General features: G+C 35.6%; 1 long non-coding RNA gene across 1 annotated transcript in view; it reads right to left on the bottom strand.

Moving 5' to 3' along the window:
• LOC308345165 overlaps positions 1-24,807 on the bottom strand; it is a 46,570-nt gene extending 21,763 nt beyond the window's left edge. Inside the window, exon 1 of the long non-coding RNA XR_013967038.1 lies at positions 24,653-24,807. This is a non-coding gene — a long non-coding RNA (uncharacterized lncRNA). The remainder of the gene's footprint in view (positions 1-24,652) is intronic.
• Positions 24,808-25,084: the final 277 nt, after the last annotated feature.

Here is a 25,084-nt window from a genome sequence, read left to right as displayed (position 1 = left end):
AAATAATTTTTCTCCCCATACTCTCTCCTCTCTCTTTCTAGGATGTCAGTTACACAACTGTTATTTCATTTGATGCTTTTGTGCAGATCACTGATGTTTTGCTTTTGATTTTTAACATAATTTCTGTGCTAAATTTGCACATGATTATTAATTATTCTGATAGAAAAATTGAAAAAATCAAAAGATAACAGTATCAACAAATTCATATTGTACTATTGGAAGTGGAAGGTTTTTTTTTTTCTTTTCTTCCGAAGTTTGTACCTCATTTTCTTTTTAATGTCTTACTGTCTTGACCAGGGCTTGCAGTTTGTATTGAGCAAAAGAAGGATAATAAGTATTTTTGTTTTTAATCTAATCTTAGGGGGAAGATATCTAAAATTTCACCATAGGGAAACAGTTTCCTAGGTTACTGAAAGGTATATTTGATCAACCTTAGAGAGTTCCCTACTTTTAAGTACTTTGCTGTTTTAAGTAAATTTTGAAATTTACGCTTTTGTTTTTCTTCAACTCTTGAGAAAATATGGGGCAGTCTTCATAAGTGCTAGTCTTCAAACATTTCAAAATGACTCCATTTCTGAATTCATGTAGGATTGCACTGCCTTTTCCCCTGGAAGTCAGGTTGGCTGTGTTATGTGCTTTGGTTTATGTTGTGAATGGAAGAGATATATGTTGTTTATGGGTAGAAATCTTCAAAGCCAGTGTGTCGTAGTTTGCCAGGTTCCCTTTTTCTGACTTAGTGATTATCGTAAGCCTGTGTACAGAAGGAGCTTCCAACAGCCTGGATCCCGCACTGACTATGGTGAGCAGGATCTTTTTGCCAATGTTCACTGGATGGGTAACATGAGAAGAAATTTAGTTTTTATCATGATCTACTTCTTGGATTTAGGATTGTTTATTCACGCAGAATAACCTAAACTAATCCTTTATTTTCCTTTTTATGCTAAGCTATTCTTTTATTGAAGATACTTACACTTGATCATAATATAACTTTTTAATATTTTTTATTTCATAGCTTCCTTTCATAGATAATACTACACTTGGCATACCTAACTGGCAAAACCAGGTAAGTAATGCAGCTTAGGGAAGATTTTCTTTAAAATTTTTTTTTTCTTCCCAGTCGAATCTATAGTCCCTGTTCTCAGGGAATAATAGCCAGATGGTGTACTAGAAAAAAAGTAAAAAATTCCAAAAGACACTTTTACATGTTATATGGAAGCATGGAGAAAAAAGAAGAACTCTTTTCTTGACAGAGTGATCCTGAAAGGCTTCCTGGAAAGAGTGACATTTAAATTGAGCTTGAAGGGTGAACTGAGTTATGTTAGGAAAATTCTAGTCAGAGTCCATTAACTAAATATATTATGAGGAGAGTATAAACAAGCCATATTAGTGGAACAGCAAGTTATAGAGTTTGCTTTACTTATAACGAACAGCAAAATTAATCTGTGAGTTTGATTCTATAGGCATCAAAGATTTTTGAATAGGGGAAAATTGTTTTTGTCTATTTTAAGAAGATGATTAATATTGCCATAGGATGAATTGTTAGAGGTGGGAACCAGCAGTCATGAGAGTTTGGGAGGGGCAGGGATTTTTCACTGTTGAGGTGACAGTGAGGGCCTTGACAAGGAGATGGAAAGGAAGGAACAGCTTTGGGTTTTGTTGACCTACATGGTTTACAGGTGTGTTTGTCTACAACTTAGCACTTGAAAACCTAACATTCTTCATGTCTGTATATCGTGAGCCATATAGAGTCCATAACCAGATACACATTCACTGGATAAGCACCTTAAGCATATTATATTATTGACTCCGTAGGCTGCTGTTAAACACTAAAGCCAAAAGTGAAAACACAGATTCTTAGGGAAAGAACAGTTGGCAGCACAAACCTCTGGGAATTGGGTAGGATATTTTTTATTTGTTTGTTTTTTGTTCTTTGCCTTATGTTGTAGGGCAGTTGTGATTCAGGTATATTTGTTTATTCTGATGGAAAAAATCCTTCCACTGAAACAATAGTACCATTATAAAGAGCTAGACGTAATCAACAGCACTGTACTTTGCCATGTCTTGCTTGACTGGAAGGAGGTCCCATTCAGGGACTGTTGATCAGACTTTTGTGTCTCCTTATTTTAAAAGGCATTTTGGGAATTGTGATATTTTTCCATGTTTGAAAGCATCATTTGTCCAGGGGAGAAGGGTTGGGCATCAAGCATAAGGAAGTTTTGGGATTTCTAAAGTGGTCACTTTGAGAGTCATTTCATAATATATTTGTCGGTATGTCTTTCTTCCAGTTCTGGTTTTGTTACCTGTTCTCTGTTTTCAATGTAAACAGCGGTGCAAAGGGAGCTATCTTCCTGCTGCTCAAAATAACTACTTAGTTGGGTAAAATTTATAATGTTGAATTCTACTTTTAGCCAGGAAATGCAAACAAAGCTTGGAGACTGCTTGTTCCCTGACCCCAAATTCATTCCATGTTGCTATAGCATCACCCCTGAGAAAATGGACCCGCCTGTTTTCCTCTCCATAGACGCACTCAATGGGCTTTTGTCAGCTCTTGAATTATAGCATTAAAATTTAAACACCACGGATTTAATGGAGGATTATTATGACACTCCAGTGCATTCTTTCTGTTGCCATTAGCAACAATCCACGGATGAAATAAAATAATTGTTTTAAGAGTTGCTGTTTTCCTAAAAGATGAAGGATCTATCTCACATTCTTGGAGTTTTATAAACTGGTTTGTGTGGGACCATTACCATGAGAAGAGTACTGGTAGTATATAATACCAATCCAATGATTGAGGGTATTTTTTTTTCTTTTGGTTCACCAATCTACAAAAGCAGAAGATATTTTCACAGGCCCCCAGAAGATGAACTTCAATCTGTTGCTCCCAAACACATTCTCCACTGTCTGGAAGACGTGCAAAGGCAATGGTACAGCGTTCTCCATCTGAAATCCTTCAAAGTGCTGTGGGAATAAAAGAATCTCCGCCAAAAGCCCCAGAGAGATCTGTCTGTCTGTATGGTATGGTAATGACTGAGGCTAGTCCACATAGAATTCTGGGAGAAACTCAGCTATTGAAACCTAATGAATGGAACAGAGAATTTCTTGTTACAATACTGTTTGTTTCTTCGATTGGTCATATCCTTGGACCTAAGAAGACATAAAAAATAAATAATAAAAGCAAGATATTGTTGGATTGGTCTTTGAATTTTCATTTGGTTATATAATCTGTGTAATTTTCTTATAGGTAATTTTGCATCCAGATTTATTTTTTTCTACCAACCATTTGCCTACTAATTGTGTGACATTTTTACTTCTTCCCTGTTCTAATGTCAGCATCCGGGTTTATATTCAGGATTGTATTTTTCTTTTCAGCAAGAAGATTACAACAACTTTTGTTGCTCTCCCAGCTGCCAAATTATGGACTAATCCTTTCTTTAAAATATTTAAACTATTTTTAATGTTTTTTTTAATCTTTGGAGTAAATTTAAGTTCCTTGTATGAATAATACAAAATGAGTGACAGGCAGTAAATAAATCATCCTTTGGATTTCACCACCCAGAGATAATACTTCTTAACCTAAGTGTGATTCTTCATGTATAGCAATGAAAATAAATTTTATTTTCACCAAAGACTTTTTAGGGTTCCCCTGGTCTCTTCCCAGAGAAAACCCTTTTACCAGTGCCTTGTGTTTTCTTTCACAGGTTGTCCACACAAACATCTTTACATGTGCTGTTTTGCATGAAAATGATAAATTTTTACATTTTTTAATGCCTTGCCTTTTTATGTAATAATAAATCTTGAAACCAGACTTTGTGTGACAGAACATAGTGGTGATGTTGTTGTGGGACAAGAGGGCTTACCTTAAGGTTACCTGTCTAACTAAGTAAGCACACAATTATTTGTTAGGTTGTATTTGCCTGATCAGTAAATGGAAAAGGTTATGAACCATGTTCTTACTCACACTTTACATAACACTGAAAAAATACTGTCCATAAAAACAAAAGTTAACATTATTTTTACTTGTCATGTTTTGGGATAATTTGACGTGGTTTGTATGGAACAATTCATTTCTCTGTCTAATCCCTAAATTAGAGATTTTTTATTCTTCTATAAATTTTTTATTATTATTATTTTTAAAAGATTTTATTTACTTATTTGACAGACAGAGATCACGAGTAGGCAGAGAGTCAAGCCGAGAGAGAGGAGGAAGCAGGGTCCCTACTGCAGAGAGGGCCCGATGCAGGGCTCGATCCCAGGACCCTGAGACCATGACCTGAACCGAAGGCAGAGGCTTTAACCCACTGAGCCACCCAGGCACTGCTAAATTAGAGATTTTTTTAATAGTTCCTTGTCATTTGCTATAAAAAGCAATGTTGTAATAAGCATCCTTGCAAACATAACGGTATGCAAACATATCAATATACTTGTACTCTTAATTATTAGAAATTGAATTCCTGAGGTCAAAACAAAATGTACATAGATTTACCAACAGGAAACCAAACCAGGTGTGTAGGAGAACCTCTGTGAATTGAGAGCCCCTTTGAACTTTGGAAAGCACACTGGGAAATTAAATTTCCCCTCGTAGCAAGCTGAGATATAGCCAGGCCAGGCTGACTTTGCTCCTGAATATATATATTTTCACCTGACAAACTTGGCTAATTAAGCTATTCTCACTGTGTAAGTCATTGAGTTCCAGTTGACCCACCCCAGAAATGGGACAGTCAAACCAGAGAGTCACAAGGCTTCCATGCATCAGGGATTCAGCTTTGCTCAAAGCCTAGTAGCAAAAAGCCATACCTGGAAGCTACACCAGAGAGGTGATAAGTCTGAAACCCCAGTGTCCCTCAGGGTAGAGACTACCTCCCTTTGCCAGAAATCCCAACTGCCTGAAACTTGTCAGTGGAACTTGAGCTCAAAGGTGTCATTAGGGGTGTGTGTTCTATAAGCTTTTTTCTGTATATGGCTTTCATGATGGGGAGAATCCCCTTAGCACTTTTGGGGTGAAGAAGTACATTCAGATATAGAAGCAACAACAACAGTACATTGAATTGACCCAAATTTCTCAACCTCCAAAGCCCTATTAACCTCTTTTTCCCGCTGTGAACCCTGCCCGAACTCCATTCACTGAAGCTGGGTCCCCACTCACTGCACAGGACTGCGTAAGATAGTGACTTGGGCAGTTGTATCCAGCAGAATTCCCTAGCATAAGGAGTGAGACTGGTATGTATGACCTGTGGTCTCGTTTGAGGACAGGTAGACCTCTCTGTATAGCAGGTGAGATTAGTATAGAAAGGAAGAGAGTAATCAGAGGGTATGGAGGGAGAAAGGGGATCCATGCCAGTAAACAAAGTATTGCCTTCAATTTGAGCAGGTATTAAGCACATTCTTGCTTAGAGTTCAATAAAAAGAACTTCTAATGATTTTGGTATGCCCAAAGCTCTGTGTCAAATAGCAAGGTTTTCAGCGCTGAGACCAGTTATTTTGCCTGTGGAACCTCTTTGGTTCATCAGTTGTAGCCTCATTACCTTTTAGCTGAGGCTGTAGTCCTTGCTGTCCCATTGTCAAGGTAACATTAGCTTATATACATTAACTCGTGTTGCACACTCTGCTCTGGAAGGACCCAGAGGAGAGTGAGGAATAACCAAGGCACCATTTAGGGACCTTGGTTCAATCCTACCTCTCACTGCTCTAAACATTTATTAACTAGCAAGACAGTAGGGGCTTTACCACACCACCTCCCCCTTACCCAACATTTGCTGTCAGATCCTAGAGAATCTTGCCACATTCCCAGACCTGGCCTGCAGAAACCTGTCCTTTCTCTTCCAGAAGTCAGCATCCTATCATTGTCACCAAAACTGTTCAAGAATTGTGCAGGGTCTGATATGTTCTCTTACTTGCAAGTTAACAAATTAGAATTTGTATCGGGGGGAGGCACATAGGGGTAATATTCTTGTAGGAACAGAAGGTTGGGGCCTTAATGGAAGAGACTAAGGGACACCTTGATAAGCATGATAAGCAACATGAACATCAACCTATTTTTGAGAGTTCCTTTTCCTCCCTAGTCCTAGGAGGTGACATAGATAGGCCCAGATGTAGCCTACATATACAGTAGTTTGCATGCCAGGAGAGGAACCCTTAGCATAAAGAATGTCAATATTTATAATGAGCAGTAAGCATGTCTGTTCTTTAATTGAGAGGAAGATACAACACTTCTTATAGTAGACAGTAAGCATGTAATTTGTTCCAGGAGGAAACACTATCTCTATCATTCAGTTACTCATTATACAAACATCCTTAAGAAGGTAGTCCAGAAGAAAAAAGTCAGTGCCTCTGTTCCTAAGATGTTTCAAATTGTGAGACCCATGGAAAATTTTTTCCCAACACATTCCATAGTTTGGATGTACTTTAATGTATTCAACTTCCCACTCTCCATTCCCCCCATTTGTAGCCATTCTTTTATTAAAAAGCAATAACAGCTGCTATAATATTCCTATGTATTGTTTATTTCTATTGGATAATTTCCCAGGTGGAATGATTAAGTAGTAGATATATTTAATTTTAATATATTTTGCCCATTTTATCAACCAAGAGGTTGTTAATATTAACATTTTGAGCAGGTGTGTCCAACAGTGACTCACTCCCTAATATGGGGGGAAAAAAAATGGTAACCCTTTCCTAGAAAAGTACCTAAACACAGAAACTAGAGAATTTAATTAGAACTCTTGGTCCATTTGGGCTGCTCTAACAAAAGCAGCTGATGACTTATAAATGAGAGAAATGTATTTTTCATGGTTCTTCAGACTGGGAAGTCCAAGGTCAAGGCACTGACTGATTCGGCATCTGGTGAGGAAACTATTTCCTAGTTCCTAGACCGCCATCTTTTCACTGTATCCTCACATGCTGGAAAAAAGGTAAAGGAGTTCATGGTCTATTTTATTCATGTGGGCTTCATTATTATGACCTAAGCACCTCCCAAATTCCTACCTCTAAATATCATCACATTGGGGATTAGGTTTGCACATATGAATTTTGGAGGGACACAAACATTCAATCTATAGCAAAATTTAATAAAGAACCTTAAATATAATGGTTAGACAATTGATATAGCTGCTTTGAAAAGAAAAAGCTCTCATATAACCATTATGTTTTATCAGGACAATGGAAAAAAAGGCTAGGAAATATTTACAGGCTTGTCTTCATAAGTTCTGAAAGTCTATGCTTAGCTTATATCTCATTATGAAATTTGAGTTTTTAATCTAAAGTTCATTTAAAAAGGACAAAGTTTTTCTTCTTTATTAAGAGATTCTAAGGATTTTTCACTTATAATTACAAGTATATTTTTAAAAATAGTATAGTACATTTATTAATGTTTCTTGTAAAACACTGTATTCACTTGTTTTTAGTTATGTTTCTTGTATGAAATTGAGGTTACCCACTAGACATAATAATTAACTCACTCTAAGACCTCACTGATTTACTCATAACTGCCTTGGTAGTGACTTGAACTTAGTAGCATCAAAAACACAGAATTTTTTAAAATAAAGAGTTATTGATTTGAGAGAGAGAGAGAGCACACACATGCATGCATGCGGGGAGCGAGGAGGGGCAGAGGGAGAGAGAGAATCTCAAGCAGACTCCCCACTGACTGAGGAGCCCAATGCAGGGCTTGATCCCATGACTCTGAGATCATGACCTTGAGCGGAAGTCAAGAGGCAGAAGCTTAACCAACTGAACCACCTAAGCACCCTCACACTAAGAATTTTTGTTAAGCTTTCTACTACCATCTAATCTTTCTTAAAATAAATTTTGTTATTTAACATATTCAATTTTAATAAACAGTAATGATTCAAGTTTTTCTCCTTTAGAAAAATCTGTATCAGTAACAGGTATTCTCACCTAAAATTTTTACTCAACTATTTGGGAAAAAACAGATTTTATTATTGTATTAATCCACTCTGACTTAAATTCAGGTCCTCAGGATTTTTATTTATTTATGTCAGTAAAATATTATCTCTGATCAAAGATTACAGCAAAATTGGACTGACTGGCATTGATGAGAGTCAATAGAATCAACGAACAATATAGGTCTCATGGACTGCAGATATGAGAATTATGAGATGTAAGACATGTATAAAATATTTTTAAAATTGAGGGTAAAATATTTCTTAAACTGGCAGGGGGATTTCAACAAATTAAAACTTCAAAGAATAAAAATATAACCTTCAAATTAAAATTTATGGGATGATCAGATTAACAAAGATGAAAAGCCAATAAGTAAACTGAAAGTTTTATCACAAAAATACTGAAAAATGCAGCACAAAGACAAAAGGAAATGAAAACTACTTAAGAGAGGTAATGAGATAGGGAAAATAGAACAAAAGGACCTAAGCTTTATCTTAGCAGAGTTTGAGACAAGAATGGAGGGGCACCTGGGTGGCTCAGTTGGTTAAGCAACTGCCTTCAGATCAGGTCATGATCCCGGAGTCCTGGGATTGAGTCCCACTTGGGCTCCCGGGTCCACAGGGAGTCTGCTTCTCCCTCTGCCCTTATCCCCTCTCATGCTTTCTCTCTCTCTCTCATTCTCTCTAAAATAAATAAATAAAATCTTAAAAAAAAAAAAAAAAGAATAGAGATCATGGAGCAGAGGTAACTTTTGAAAAGGTAATGACAAAGGATTTTCCAGGAATAATGAAAGATAAGAATTTATAGACAGAGGGAGTATAGTGCATTCTAAATGGCATAAATAAAAATGAATCTATGACTAAAACTTCCATGAAACTTTTAAAACTTCACAGACAAGAAGAAGTTCATAAAAGAACCTGAGAGAATAAACAGATTTTCTCAGAAACAAAAAATTGAACTAACAGTACATGCTTCTTTAATAGCAATAACAGAAGCCAGGACAGAGTGAAATGACACAATTGTCAACCTCAAATTATATAACCAGCCAAACTCTCTTCAGTAACAAGGGCAAAATAAAGACATATTTATATAAATAAGAACTGAGACTCTCTCACCATCAGCAGAATTTCAGTAAGCCAACTTCTGAGGTGTAGGTTCTTCAGCATAAAAGGAAATTACTTCAAGAGGAAGATCAAAGATGCATACAAGTAAAGAAATTGCAAAAATATATATGTACAAAACAGTCAAGCTACTGAATTGTTCAAGAAGAATAAAAAGGAGATATGGCTAAATAATATTTGTAGTGGAAAAGAGAAGATAATTAGAGATTAAAAAGATAATAGAATTCTGTGAACCTTTAAATAGAGGAAAATTTTAAATTCTTGGGGGAAAAGTTGCACAACAAAAGAATAATCTTATAATAAGGAGAATTTAATAATAATAAGAGTAGGAATAATCTGATTGGCTTTAGGATATTCTACTCCAAAATATAGGGCATTGGCATATTAAATATTTTAAGTTGAAGGACCTTGAGAAAATGGCAGAAGTGGGACAGTCTCTCTGACTTTCCCCTCGTCTCCCCACAATGGGTCGTAAAACCCTCACGTGGAATGTGCCTTCCCTATACCAAGAGGAAAGAAGCATCCTTATCCCCAACGACAAAGGAATGCCAGGAAGAATCCAAACATAGGATTTACTGTTTTCCCCAGTTTACTACAATTTCTTCAGATTCCTTAACCTATTATATTTCTGCTACTGCCTACTCTTCATTAAACCTAGCATTCATGCACTCAACTCTGTTTTTTTTTTTTTTAATCTTCATCGCTTTATGAAGGCTCCCATGTCACATAAAATCTATATGAAATAAATTTGTATGCTTTTCTCCTGCTACTCTGTCTTGGTCAGTTAAATTTTCAGACTTAGCCAGGAACCCTAAGAGGGTCAAGGAAAATCTTTTCCTCTCCTCCAAATCTTACAACAATTTAAAATTGAACTGATATTTAAAAAAAAAAAAGAAAAAAGAAAAAACTTTTACAAAGCCAGTAGCGTGCCCAGATAATTTTTTAAAGTTTTATTAAGTCTTTTAAAATATCACTCCAGTCTTGTACAGATTCTTCCAGAAAATGTAAATGGAAGGAATAGAACCCCATTTCATCATGTAAGTCAAATATTATCTTAATAATAAAACCAGATATATTAGTTGTCTATTGTTGCTGTAACAAATTACAACAATAAGCTTTGTTGCTTAAAACAACAAACATTATTTTCTCAGAGTCCTAAAGTTCAGAAGTCTGACCCAGATCTCACCAGAGTAAGATTAAGGTGTGAGCAAAGCTGTTTCTTTCTGGGGCTTAGAGTCTGCCCGTGTTTCCAACCTTGTGGCTTCTGCCATCTGCAAAGGCATCAAAGGTGGGCTGAGTTCTCACACTGTCTGCTTCTCCACAGCTGGGGAATGTTCTCTGCTTTAAAGAACTGGAAGGACTAGATTGGGTCCACCTGAGCAATCAAAGCTAACCTTTTCTTCTCAAGATCTTTAATGTTTATCACATTTGCAAAGTTCCTTTTCCCAAGTAACATGGATTCCAGAGATTAAGATGTGGACATCATTTGATGGGTGGGGTCAATTTTTTGCCTACCACCCCCAACAAGTAAATATGAGAAAGGAAAATTAGAGGTTATGAACACACATGCAAGTATTTTTTAAAGATTTTATTTATTTATTTTTAGAGAGAGTGAGTGTGTGTGCATGTGTATGAGTGGGGGGAGGGGCAACAGGAGAGGACAGGGAGGGGCTTGATCCCACAACCCTGAGACCATAACCTGAGTCGAAATCAAGAGTCCCACCCTCAACCAACTGAGCCACCCAGGTGCACTATTATGCAAGTATTTTAAACAATATTTTAGCAAAAGAATACTTTGGGAATCTTAATCCATGATCATATTATGATCAAAAAACTCAACATTGTTGAATAGCTTAGCAAAATCTATAAGTGTAATTCAGTATGTTAAAAGAATAAGATATAGGGGCACCTAGGTAATACAGTAGGTTGGGAGCCTGACTCATGATTTAGCTCAGGTCATGGTCTCAGAATCATGAGATTAAACCCCACCTTGGGCTCCATACTTAGCAGGGAGATGGCTTTCACCTTTGGCCCCTCCCCCTGTTCACACTCTCATTCTCTCTCCCTCTTTCTAAAATAAATAAATAAATAAAATCTTTTAAAAAATAATAAAATAAGAAGACATATAATCATCTCAGTAGCTATAACAATTGCTAAAATTCAATTATTTATTATCTTAAAATCTCTTAATAAACCAGGAGTAGCAAAATTTCTATAATCTGATAAAAGAGGTCAACAGAAAACCTATATTAAACATCAGGCTTTGAGACAAACTATTCCTTTGAAGATGGAAGTCTAAGAAAGTCAAGTAAGACAAAAGGAAAAGTAAGTTCTAAAATTTGGGGGAAAGAAACTAAAATCTTTATAATTTACAGATGGAAAAAGCCCCAAAGGATCAACAGAATTAATGAGACAATATGGCCACATACTTGGAGAAAATTAATATATAGAAACCTGTATATAGTTGCAATAAAGTGTTGAAAATGAAATTGTAAAATAGGTACTATTTTGTTATGTCAGCTTAGAGTACAAGATGCATAGAAATATATCCAATGAAAATGTATAAGGCCTTCATGGAGAAAACATTTAAATGTTATTGAGAGACATTAAAGAAGATCTAAATAAATTAAAGCTTTGCCACCTTCAAAGAAGACTTCCTATTATACAGATATCCATATTCCCAGCTATTCTGCAAGTTACTATCTAGAGTAATCTTTTTACCTCTAGATCATGAGCCAAGTATAATAATTTTCTAACAATATTACTCATGTAAAAATACTTAAGGGGTGTATGGGTGACTCAGTCAGTTAAGTGTCTGCCTTTGGCTCAGGTCATATCCTAGGATCTTGGGATTGAGCCCTGCATCAGGTTTTGTGCTCAGCAGGGAGCCTCCCCAACTCTGCCTGCTGCTCCCCTCACTTGTGCTCTCTCTCTCCCCCTCTCTCTGTCAAATAAATAAATAAAATATTTTAAAATAAATAAATAATAAAAATACTTGAAACTTAAATGATCAGGGACAGAAGACATTTTAATTAAAAAAGGGTATAGTGATAAACTGGAATATTATACAGGAGTGAAAATAATGAAGCGTTAAACATGTGCCAGGGAAAAAAGTGATAAAACATTATAAATATGATTCAATTTTGTAAAACTCAAAAGTAAGAAAAACTAAGGAATGTATTTTGGAAGACTTTTAAAAAATGAACAATAAATTCAAAATTCAGGAGAGTGATTACCTTTGGGCACAGGAAGATAAGATATGAAAAAAATAAACAAGTATACACAGGTAGTTCCAAAGCTGTTGATAATACTCTAGTTTATAAATCTAGAAATTGATTAATTGTTGTTTATTTTATTATGTTTCAGAACTTATACATATGTTACATATGTTATGCATATTAAGTACTATATAATAAAAATTTTTAAAATTATGTGTTACAAATAAGAGGAACAATATTACTGCAATAAAACAAAATACAACAACCATAATGTTCTCATCATCAATGATAACCTTGGTTAATATTTTGTTGTATTTCCCTGTAGTACACACACACACACACACACACACACACACACACAAATATTTCCTTTATTTTTTAAATAGTATTATATTATTTCGACTACTTTGCATTTTCTCTTTTTACAAACATTGTGAGCATTTCCTTTTTTTCTTAAATCATTCTTCAAGATAGAACTTCTAAAGTCTCCATTATCTTAATCACTGTGACTTATTTACCAAGCACACCAGTCTTAACATTGACATTGCATTCTTACATTATTATGGTGTGATGAATGTTCTTGCACCTAGTTCTTTGTAAATATAACCTTAATTATTTCCTTAGTGTATATTTCTAGAAATAAAACTGATGAATCAAAGTATACAGATTTCGGTGGTCGAACTGATGGACTTTAGACTGCACCCATAGGTATGAGGCATAATTTTTCCTCTCTCACATACTGTAGTATTAAATTTTGTATTTAGTGTTAAATTTAGTGCCATCGTATTAAAATAACACAACGTAAATTTTGGGAGGCATAATGAACCTAGTCAATGGATAAATCAACATACCATTTTCCTATCTTGCTCTTTCCTTTCTGCCTTTCATTCATACACATAAAAACAAAAACAAAATTACAAAAACCCAACACTATAGTTCATTAGGTGTTGAAAGAAAACCGAAAGAACAAAGAAGGAAGCTGATACTCTAGGCAAAAGAAAGAAATTGTATCAAAGGAGAATTTGAAAGAATCATCCTCCAAGATCCCAGAGAATATTTTATCAATAAAACAAAAATATGTTGCTATGAAAGAAGAACAGCCAGAGAACCAAAAACTTTATTGGAACTTAAAACTATGCCTCCAAAAATAAAAACAGTTTAAAACCATGATTGTGGAAATAAAATTATTCATAAAAAGATTGAATAAAAGAATAGTCCTGGTTTAAGAACCTAGTCACATCAAGGAAAATCTCCTAGAATGAAAAGCAAAAACAGATGAAAATTGTATAGACGTGAAAGTGTTTTGGGTATTAAGCTACTATACACGTAAAAGGTAGCATTAGTAATGGGTAATAGAATATAATATACAATGGAAGAATTTTACATATTCGGACAGAAAATGGTCCGGGACAAACACTCACCTAATAGATAAAGATGTAAGGATGTCCATGTGTGTGTATCTGATTATTCAGTAGCATTGTCTAATTTGACTAAGTCACTTTCTCTTTCAGAAGATACCTTCTATTATGGAATTACTTCTCAGCACTTTGGAAATTACATAGGTTCCTAGAAGTTACAAGATGCAATTTCATTCAGGCCAGAAACATGGGTAGCATGTAGTTTTATGCATGGTCTGATACTTCTGTGACTGTAGGTAAGCCATGCTTGGGTAGGTCTACACAAAAGAACAGTGGTGGTCATGAGAGAACATGGGTCAGTTTTACCACCTTCTTCAAGGGTTGACTGAAGTTCAGACTTAGAACAAGGATTCTGCATAGCTGTCATTTCATCTCAACTCAGTTTTCCTTTTTAGTGGCTTTACAGCCAGACAGCACGATTGCATTTGTCTGTCAAGCTCTCCGTAATACACTTAGGTTTTCATTATTATGCAATCTGAGGGCACATGGATTTTTCTTAAAGACATGTGCTTCCTACAAGATATTAATGTTCAACCTGGTGATCCCAAACTCCTAAAATAGGCCCCCAAACATACCTGAAACCCAATAGTAATTCCAGGAAGTCCACTAATACCCATGCTTTCAAACCACAGATACGTGCTATTCAGTGAGAAAGCACCTTTAGCCTAGTCTCACTGCTTAGTAACAAAAAGTTAGGTTGGTGGCATACACCATTTCCAACAAAATGAGGAAACCTAAACCACTGACTAACGTTGTCAACTCCAGAAATTGGGATTAGGTTATGGAGAAAATAAAAATATTAAATGAAGTTACCCTGATAAATATTGACTTTCTGGCAAGTCTGGATCTCTTCATGCTAAATAAAAATATGAGGTTTCTTAGTGACACTTGACCTATGAAGTCATCTCCAATAATGTTATAATATATTGGACAAGAACTGCAAAACAAATGATTCCCCTAACTGAGCCAAATTATTACAACAGCCTTTGACTAATTCTCTCCATATTATGCTTTCTTTTTGCCAATTACCACCTACTTCCTCCATATGGTTTTCCTAGTTTATGGGAATTTCAGGCTGTTGGTATCATAAACTTAAAGAACAATGACCACAGACAGAAAGTATAAACAAAATGTAATCATAAGCCAATATCTTATTTTGGGGAATAAAGGTGAAAAAGAACACAAAAGTACTGAAAAATGTACAAGAAACAAGAGAGAAGTTTTCTTGGTTGGGTTAAGTTTATCAAATTATATTCTGAGAATTCTATCTCCCAGCTCCTTTCTGATTTCTCATAAACAAAAGTAAAAAAAAAGTTTCAGTTTTCATAGCATTTTCCTCTTTTTCCTATCCTAAATTGGGCTTAATTCAATTTCTCATCATATTCTTCTAGAGGAAATGACCACTGTTAATAAAATAATTTTGTATTTTGCATAAGTATATCTCCAAGTAAATAATATCACGAATAATATAAATTTTGATCATACAAATGAAAATCAAAATGGTTCCACACAAGTTACCATGTATGGAAGAAGGAATGTAAATATGGATGGTCCTTGAACTAAAAAAAAACTTAATAAATATAAGGGCAAAAAGACCTGTTCAAAAAAAGTAACAAGAGTCATGGTGTAAACAAAGAGGTAAAGATAAAGAAAAGTGGGAGTACTAACTGCATGCTGGGTTTAAAACTATGTTTTGACATTTGAATGCTAATTTTATGGCATGAGCTTATAAAAAATCCTATTCTACTGCCTTGGTAGAATGGGCTTCCAGATCTGGGAGACAAGGTCACTTTTAAATACTCAGCCATGGTGTAATGATGTAGGATGTTTTTCTGGGTTGGATTTCAGGAAAGCCAGCTATGCATGAAGTCAAGTTGTATAGATCTAGTTCCAGCCAAGTGGATAAAATACACAGCTCAAGAAAATGCCATTTACTCTATTTACATCAAAAAGTCTGACTTCATTAGTATTGAAAAAACAACTGTTGCAATTTATGAAAGAAAAACAATCCACCACAAAAAAACATGATATTATGGAGATAAAATGAAGTTCAGTTGACTGACTCAACTCACTTTTCAGCTAACCGTGGTTTTATAGAAATATGATTCTTGTTTCATAACCCTCTTTTTCCCCCCCCAATTCAATTTTTCATTCATTTTATGGCCACGAGAATGTACTGAACTGGAGACCCACTTATCAGTGGTTTAAGAGTCATTTCTTTGGGGATATTGAATAAGTCATTGGAATATCAATTGATAAGACTGGACAAAAAGAATCTAAAAATGCAAAAACAGTCACAAAACAGGCCTGCATTCTTTCTTATCCTGCCATTCAGCATGCTGCATATCCTTGGGCAAGTCACTTCAACATATCAAAGGGGAGCCCTGGTATAGATAAGATTGCCAGCACCTGTTCCCTGTGGCTATGTTACAAAGAAATTATATTACCATAGGGTGGTAAAGGTTCATTTTGTTTTGTTGTATTTTGTTTTAATCAGGAAGGCAGAAAAACCTGTATCATGGATTTGGTTCTGCCTCATGGTCACCATCTAACATTATGCACATTTCGCTCCCTCTTTGGGCTTTAGTCTACTTATTTGCAAAATAGAAGTTGGATTAAATGATCTCTCAGATTCTTTCTAGCTCAAAATTCTATCATTGGGGGAAAAAAAGTGCCTCTGGGCTTCTAATTTGAATGCCAGCTTTCGGCCTGATGCGAATTAAACTGTCTAGGTTATAAACCAACTAACTACAAAACAAGGTTTATAATGGAAACAACAAGTGACCCTTGGCTGCGACAAAGCTAACAGTTCCCGCTATAATATTCAGTTACCGCTCATATCCCTGGGCAGCAACTGGGGTGTTATGTAACAGTGACTGTTGCAGCATTACCCAATCCTTTCACCTAACCCTAATTGTACAGTCTGCTTGTGGCTCCTGTAATACCTGGTTCTCTTCAGTGACAAGCTCCAGGATGGATGTGGCTGCCACCACTAAACCCAACTCTTGCTGGTTTAAAATAATACAATTATATGCAACTTGCAAGTACTGTCCTTTTTAGAGTACATTATTTTTGCTTTCCCTTCTGCCTCTTTTCTAACTGGCAAAGACTTCTTGCCCAAAATGACCTAGCACTAGGAAAAATTCTAACAAATAATAAAATGCTCAGTACAGGTAGAGCACATACTGTCCTCTGACTTAAGGCACAGACCAAGGAACGAGGTCCAGCTGGAACGAGCTAGAGGAAAGGCAGAGAAAGATGATTTATGTTAACTACCACAAATCTTAAGTGGAATGGACTTGACTCTTTTTTGCCTTTGCATTTAGCCTATATTCCCTTTATTATATGCAAATGTTTTAATTTTCAGGGGGAAAAAATTGTGGCAAATTTAGAAGAAAAAGAAGATTTTTTATTGAAATGTAATTGACATCATTTTTATCACATAAAATAGAAATGGGTATCGAAGTAAATATCAAGTCTGACACTTAAGATGAAACAATAGATTTATTACAAGATGGGCATATCACCTAAAAGCTTAGTGATTAGAAACAATGTAAACATACGTTCCTCAAAATAGAACAATCGATAACATGTCTCTCAAAATATATTAATTTTTTTCTGCTTATAAAATTTTTACATTCCTATTTTTAAAAACACAGGTAAGCATAAAAAACAAGGAATCAAAACAAACAACTTATCAAATGATCTTCTACACTCTCTCAGTGCATTGTTATATTAACATAATAAAGAAATTACACTTATAAAACTTGCATGCCATTTATCAATCACTGTCATATAAACATTGATATTATTTAAATTTTGTGAATAATATAAATAGGTATGTATTTTATTAGTTATAATATACTCATCCATTATGATTGAATTCTAGATTGTGTCCAATTTTTCTATGTATTTTTTATGAATGATGATACAATAAACATCTTTTTGCAAACATTTTTCCAGAATTTCTGATCATTTTATTTCTTAAGCTACACACCTTAAGTTATTTATACAGACTACCATCTAAATCTAAAAGCTATAACCAAAATTTTCAAAATGATTTTCCATCCACTAGAGGGAAATCCTAATGCCAAATAAATGTATACTATAAAGATAGAAACTATATAAGGTAGAAATAAAAATTCTGTATATGATGCAAAGCATGATATACCTGAGTACTTTATATTTCAAAACAATGTTGTAAATATGCTAAATTCTCAAAACTGTCCAGAAGGGAGAAATTCATTTAATTACATTAATTACATTAAATAAAAATATTAGTTATAAAACCAGGCTTAGGAATGACAATCATTAGAGGCTTGGTTATGGATAGATTTTTATTTAATTTTATTTATTTATTTATTTATTTATAAAGGTTTATTTATTTATTTGACAGATAGAGATGGCAGAGAGGCAGGCAGAGAGAGAGAGAGGAGGAAGCAGGCTCCCCGCAGAGCAGAGAGCAGAGAGCCTGATGCGGGGCTCGGACCCTGGGATCATGACCCGAGCTGAAGGCAGAGGCTTAACCCACTGAGCCACCCAGGTGCCCCATGGATTGATTTTTAAATATCATGATATTTAATAAAATAAATAAAATAATACAAAATAAAAATTACTTGTAAGATGAGAACTATCAAAATTACATAAGTATGTGCATTCGCAAATCATCTTGTCAGATAGATAGATATAGATGTATATGCATATCTATCTACCTATCTCTATATCTACTTATCTATGTATCTATCCACACAAACATAATGGAAGAGATGCTTCTTCTTCCATCTGAAGCTACTCTGTTTACTCATTGTCTGGGTGCCAACATTCCCAACTTCCTTCAGGGAATTTAATCTATTCATTGCCTACCTCCTCTCCTGTATCTAAAGTTCCTTACTCTCAACTGGATTTTTTTCTATTAGTATTTTAAAAGTATACAAGCCTCTTCCACTTTTAAGATCTTTCCAATTTCCACTTTCTCCCCTAGTTATTACTCTACTTCTTTCCTCCCTTTGACAACCAAATAGTTTTTTGAAGAAATGTTTGTACATACTGACTCTCTTTCTCATTGTCTTATCACATCTTAAGTCACTGTAAAAGAGACCCTACTTTTATCATTCAATGGCCTTTGTCAATCCCTTAATTCTCCTAATACATCTCCTCTCTGGCCAGTCTTTTTCTGTCTCTCTGGGCTCTCCTTCTTCTTTGTCCTCTTGTGTTAAGGATGTTCCTCAGGTTTTGCCTTTTAAGTCATGTCACATTTTATGACCTCCTGTCTTTGAATGTTGAATACTATATTGTTAATTAAGCAACACCATCAACTTTGTAAATACATATTAAAAAAACTTCTTCACATTATTAGCCACTCAATTTTTATTCACAATTATACATTCCCTTAGGTGCCATAGTTTTTACTTCTTCTTAAGCCTGCTGCTAGAGCTAGAAAATCCCCATTTAAACACATTTTGAAAATCCTAGAATTTTAGAAATAAAATAGCAAGTTTGCAAAGTGAAAGAAAAAGTTATTTTAGACGAGCATGTCTATCTGTTTGCTAGGGGAAAGCAAACAAACAGTTTTCCAAAATTTATTTCTACCATAAGTAGAGATGGAGGATGAGCTTGAGAGGCTGGGGACCCACCAGATGGCCCCATTCTTGTCAGAGGTGCCTGGGACTGCCACTGGAGAAGAGGGGCTTCTTTGTATGCTTAAGACTTGACTCAGTAACTGCCATGTGCTGGCCACCCACTGGCACAGGGAAGTGCTTATGGAAAAGAAGATTCCAAGCTGACAGCTGGGACTCCCTCTCTCAAAGCAGCTCCTGAGAAGACTGGATTGTGTTTAGTCAGATGCATATAGGACTAATGCCCTGTCTATTCTTCATGTATCCCAAGATATTGTCCTTTCGTTTTTCCAAAGAATTTACGTATCTAGGAAGTTTAAAATCGACTTGGTAAGATACTGCCTGTCTTTTAGTAATGAGCTTGATCAATGCAATTGTCTGATGACATATTTAGGCTTTTTAATTGAATTTTTGTACTGATGTGACTTGAAAAGGGCTTACTTCATGTGAGTGGGTTTTGGACTCTCATTTTAGTGCATTACATGGTAATGGTGTTGGGTTGGAGGCTCCAGGAATGCAGGAGGAACAGTAGAAATGACCACCCCCCCCCACCCCGTCATCTTCCAGCACCACCCCCCTTCCTTAACCCTTGACTCTCCTGCCAAAAGGATGTATGCCCAGGTCATGTCTCCATAGGTAACCCGATACCTATGCAGGAAACAGGAGTATCAGGACCCCCCCCCCCCCGCCATACCCTCCGATTATCAAATACCTTACCATGTATGGATGTGAACCCATGCCCTGCGTTGGCCCAATAAAAGACCCTACTGACACCCTCCCAGCATGACTTCCTCGACTTCCCCTTCCCCAGTTGCGGAATTTCCCCTGAGAGAGTGCCAACCTGCTCCCGGTGTGACTTTCCTGGCTCCCCTTCTCCTGAGCCCTGAAACTTCGCAGGAGAGTGCCTTTAATAAATCTTGCCTTGTGCCTACCTTGCCTGGTGGTGTGTTTACCTCACCTGCACAACTTTACAATGACAAATTCTTATGTAAGAATGGCAAATTCTTAAGTAAGGGAGCTACTCAGTGGTAGAACCAACCAGGTCACCTCTGAATGCATGATTCTGAACCTCTAGATGCCTAATGTTTTGTTGTGTATATTTTAATTTAATTCAACTTTTTGTGAGTTCATTAAAATTCTTCTCAAAAGTAACAGCAAGAAAACCACTACAATGTACATAAAAAAAAAAGGTGTGTTTTAGGCCAAAATGAAATTGTTTCTTGGACTTGTAAAATAAAAACTAGACAAACTACATGTAAGGATAAAATTCTGAGTGGGAGACAGAGCCCAAACACCAAACATTCTGCCAACAGATGTACAATTGGTAAAATTATGCTCTTGTTTGGCACTGATCAGACATTCCCAAAAGTTGTACGGCCACATAGTGGAAATCAGACATAAAACAGCCTTAGCCATTGGGTGAATTTTATTACTTATCCAAGTAAAAAAAGCATTTTTAGGGCATGACAGACTGAAATGTAAGGTCATACAGTACAAACTGTACACTAATAAAATTTTGTCTTGTGTGTGGGTTGGAAGCATGAATTTTCATGACTACACCAAGTTATAATCACATTCTTGGATTTTGGATTTTTTCCTTTTTTACTAGTTCAAGGATAACCTCCTATTTTGTAAATTTAATCTTAAAATATGGATTATAGAGGGAAAAATGGAAATGCTAATAATATTGCAATAAAAGAATCTGAATAAATCTTTGGCAAACAGAAGGCCATTTTCCAAATGATTAATCAGAAGTCTATTTTAATTTGGAACAGATTTCTGCCTAAGACAGTAGAGGAAAAAAGAAAAAAACAACAACCACACCAAAAAACATACAGACAATGATAATTATATACAGCACTATTTAGGTCTATGTTTTGTGTAGGATACACCATTTAATATAGGAAATGACAATGCTTATTAAGCCAGCCAAAATATTAAGAAAGCACCATAGCCAAAGCCAAGATGCCACCAATTATAAAACCCTTCCTTCCTATATATCAGGTAATATCACTTGGGATAATGTAATGTGGACACAATCTTCATTCAAATAACAAATAATCCCACTGTAATTCAGCTGTAATAACCTTGTTTCAAGATAATAAGAGATAGGAAAAATCAAGTCCCTGATATCTCCTGAGCACAAATACCCCTAAAAATCTTTGGGTAGGTTTCTACAGGTGTCTCATCTATACCATCAAGCTTAGCTTCTTGAGGAACAATGATTTAGTTTGTTTCACCTCCAGAACAGAGCATAATATCTTTCATATTGAATTTCTAAACATATTGAATTTCAAAACAAAAGGTTATTTCATTAATTTGCTAAGAATTTTGGAAGTTTGGGTAAAGTAGCTCTCAGAAAGGCTCTAGAAGAGTTTTGGGGAAACTTCTTTAATAGGGCATTATTTATGGTCTCAGATTGAAAGGATCATATAATTAAGGCATGACTGGGACACAAAGGAAATGAAATAAACTAAAGCTATGAATAATCAAAGAACTAAATAAATGGAGAAATATTTCATATTCACCAATAGGAAGACTCAATACTGTCAAGATGTTAAGTCTTCCCAACTTAGTTACAGATTCAACGCAATCCCAACCAAAACCCCAGAAGATTATTTTATGAATATCAACAAATTGATTCTAAAGTTTATATGGAGAAACAAAAGACCCGGAACAGCCAACATGGTACTGAAGGAGGACAAAGGTGGACAACTAACACTACCTGACTTCAAGATTTACTGTAAAGCTACAGTAATCAAGACAATGTTGCATTGGAGAAAGAATAGACAGATCAGCATAGTACAATAGAGATCCAGAAATAGACATAAATAAATATATACAACTGATCTTTGACAAAGATACAAAGACAATACAATGGAGCAAAGATGGTCTTTTCAAAAAATGGTGCTGGAACAACTGGATATCCATACCCACCCCCCCCCTCAAAAAAAGAATCTAGACACAGACCTTAAACCCTTCACAAAAACTAACTCAAAATGAATCATAGACATAAATGTAAAATGCAAAACTATGAACACCTAGAAGATAACAGAGGAGAAAACCTAGATGACCTTGGATGTGGCAATGACTTTTTAGATACAACAGCGAAGTCATGATCCATGAAAAAAATAATTGATAAATGAGATTTCATTAAAATTAAGAATTTCTGGATAAGACAATGTCAAGAGAATGAGAGATAAATCACAGACTGGGAGAATATATGTGTGAAAGTCTCATCTGATAAAGGACTGTTATCCAAAGTATACAAAGAACTCCTGAAACACAATAGTAAAAACACATAAGACCCTGCTTTAAAAATGGACCAAAGACCTTAACAGACACCTCATCAAAGGAGATATACACATGACAAATAAGCGTAGGAAAAGATGTTCTGCATCATATGTTATCATTAACTGCTAATTAAAATAGAAGTGAAATACCACTACACATCCAGTAGAATAGCCAAAGTCCAGAACACTAACACCACCACATGCTGGAGAGGAGAAAGAGCGACGGGAACTCTTATTCATTACTGTGGGAATGGAAAATGGTACAGCCACTTCGGGAGACAGTTTTATAAAAATAAAAACAAGATAACCATACTGTTACCATATAATCCAGCAATTGCACTCCTTAGTATTTCCCCAAAGTGTTGAAAACTAACGTCAAAAAGCCAAAACAAAACAAACAGCAACAACAAAAAACCCAAAACAAAAAACCAAAAAACTTGTATACGGGTGTTTCGTAGAAGCTTCATTTGTAATTGCCAAAACTTGAAATGAACCAAGATATACTTCAGAAGTTAAATGGATAAATTGGGGTACATCCCAACAGTAGAATATTATTCAGCTCTTCATGCTATCAAGCCATGAAAAGACATGGAGGAAAGTTAAAATGCATATTACTAAGTGAAAGAAGTCAAGCTGAAGAGGATACATGTTGTATAATTCCAACTATATGACCTTGGGGTAATAGCAAAACTGTGGAGACAGTAAAAAGATCAGTGGTCATCAAGGGTTGGCTGCTGGTTGGGGTTGGGGAGGGAGAATGGATAGTCAAAGTACAGAGCACAGAGGATTTTTAGGAGAGTGAAAATACTTTGTATGACATCATAATGATGGATAGATGTCATTATACATTTACTCAAACCCATAGAAGGTATAACACCAAGGAAAAAAACCCTAAAGTTAACTATGGACTTTAGGTGATTATGATATATAGCTTCATCACTTGTAACAAATTACCACTCCAGTGGGGGGATTTTTGGATGGGAGCAGGACGTATATGGAAAATCTCTGTACCATCCTCTCAATTTTGCTGTGAACCTAAAACTGCTCTAAAAAAATAAAATCTTAAAAAAAAAAAAAAAGATACCTAGACCACTGTGATGTGTGGCTTTGCCCAAGTCCATTAACCTGTCTGAGCCATAGTTCCTCATCGATATAAAAACTGCTCCAACTCTAAAAATCCAAGAGTCTTGAGATCAGTGATCTCAGCTGGAGTTGACCATATGCCAGCACCATTTACGAACATCCTTTTATTGTTGCAAGTCAATTAGAAGGATCCACTAGGATTTATTAATTTTATATACAGTCAAGTTCATTCTCAGTAAGCACCCACATCATTCTGTTTGTCTCTCAAGCAGATAAATGGTTAATATCCTAGAAAATTATATTGTCCCTACCCTTGTCCCATTTCCCAAAGTCTTAACTTTCTCAATTCTCCAAATTAGTCTTGTTAAGTAAATTTTTTTCTGATAAGGTGAGGATACCTAGCAAACAAAGTAAATTTAAATACTTGAAGTCAAACTAGCATTAAAAACAAAACCAGCAACGGCTTCATTATCGTCCTGTTAACCTTAAATAATCTTTATAAAACTCTCATTTCGTGGATGGATCTTTGGTATAACATGCTATTTCAGCTATTTAAGAAGTCAGAACTTTAAAATATGTTAGTTTTCCCTACTGGAAAATACTGATTTTTCAAAAAAAATTAGTTTTAGTTTCTCATTTTCATGGGAAGAGTAAAAATTAACAAATACCAATAGGTTTAAAATACAATATCCAGGGCTCCTGGGTGGCTCAGTGGGTTAAGCCTCTGCTTCGGCTCAAGTCATGATCTCAGGGTCCTGGAATGGAGCCCCGCACTGGGCTCTCTGCTCAGGGGGAGCCTACTTCCCTCACTCTCTCTGCCTGCCTCTCTGCCCACTTGCGATCTCTCTTTCTCTGTCAAATAAATAAGTAAAATCTTTAAAAAAAAAATTAAATACCACACAATATCCTTGAACAATCCAGTTTCCCATAACTTGCGGATGCTGCACCCATGACCTCTTCAGGACCTCATCAGTAAGCAAAGTTACTGAATTTACTTCAGACCTGTGCTTGCATCCTGGTATCTTCAGGGCAGCATTACTTCAGAGGTCAGGGGTCTGCTATCAGGGAAGGCACCACAGTCAGCTGGCAGGACAGTCTGAGTAGAGGAACAATCAAGGAGGTTCCAGGCTTGTTTATGTTAAAAGCTCTTGCTGCTAGACAGCAGAATGAACTCCTTTAGAATTTGTTCCCATAATAGTCCCCAAGGTAATGACGCACAGCTGTGGAGAGGAAATAGGCTTTTTAATTTGTTAACCATGCCCAGAAAAGAAGAAAACAAAATGCTCAAAAGAGACTATAAAGAGTTCTTTTTAAAATCTTCTCCAGAAACAGCTAACCAAAAAAAAAAAAAAAAAAAAAAAAAAGGCGGTACAAACTTTTCCCCCTAATCACACAGAGTATATATACAGGGTTTGTTTGTTCCTTAATATGCAT

This window comes from Martes martes (assembly GCF_963455335.1).
Source record: "Martes martes genome assembly, chromosome: 6".
NCBI lineage: Eukaryota > Metazoa > Chordata > Mammalia > Carnivora > Mustelidae > Martes > Martes martes.
The sequence above is the reverse complement of the archived record's forward strand: the minus strand, read 5'-3'. Positions and strand labels throughout refer to the sequence as shown.